The sequence below is a fragment of the Penaeus monodon genome, chromosome 27, assembly GCF_015228065.2.
Source record: "Penaeus monodon isolate SGIC_2016 chromosome 27, NSTDA_Pmon_1, whole genome shotgun sequence".
Taxonomy (NCBI): domain Eukaryota; kingdom Metazoa; phylum Arthropoda; class Malacostraca; order Decapoda; family Penaeidae; genus Penaeus; species Penaeus monodon.
In genome coordinates this window covers 2,405,651-2,406,538 of record NC_051412.1, presented here as the reverse complement: position 1 = coordinate 2,406,538, position 888 = coordinate 2,405,651, and positions in this window count along the sequence as shown.

The window sequence follows — 888 nt, the reverse complement described above, 5'->3', positions numbered from 1 at the left end:
GTGTCATCATCGTCCTCCTGCAGCGCCTCCGTCAGGTGGTACTTTCCCCATCAGTGCCTCCCTCAGTATCCTCGCGCCCTGGGCCAAACTTGTTATTTTGGACGCGATTTTTAAAGGGGGTTTTGGATGATGCTAGGAGGAAGGGGGGGGGGGGACACCGAAAGAGGTAGTAAGAGCGGCAGATCACTATACACGGCGCCACGACGAACGTTTGGCTGTGACTCGTAAATACTAATCTGGCATCTGGGAAGTTCGTGCGCCCTTCCTCAACGAACCGGAATGCCCCCGAAAAGAGAGAAAGAAAAAGAAAAATAAGAAAAATAGAGAGAAAATCTGAAGAAACTGTAGAAACAAGTGGAACTCGCACACAAACGAGCGTGAGTGATTTGTGTTCTTGAAGCTCAAGAGAAAGTATAAAGTGTAAAGAAAATTATTAACTGTTTTTTTCTTTTTAAGCTCTGGTCTTTTGTATTTTTTTCTTATGTAAATGCGATCGTTGAAATCAGGTTCTTGTTGTGGAAATCCCTTCCGCAAAAGACCAATTTTCGATCATTCCGAATATTCCCCACGGGTGCAGAAAACAATGTCCTCTCCACCCTAAAACCCAAAATATCACAGAGGATTTTCCCCCCAGAACTTCAGCACTACCTAAAAATTATATATACTAGGCTCTTAACAAATGTACCCACCCCCCGCGGCTTCCCTCCCTTCTCCCACAGACAATAATCTGAAGATGTCCCTGCGTTAAGCCTTCCTCATATACTGTACCCTTTGCTTAAGAAGTTACAGCGTTTTTGGTCTAAATTTTCCTCACGCGAGGAGCGGAACCCAGCCATCTCCCTGTCTTTGTTAACTCGTATCCTTGCGGAAAAGCATAAAGGTCAGGAG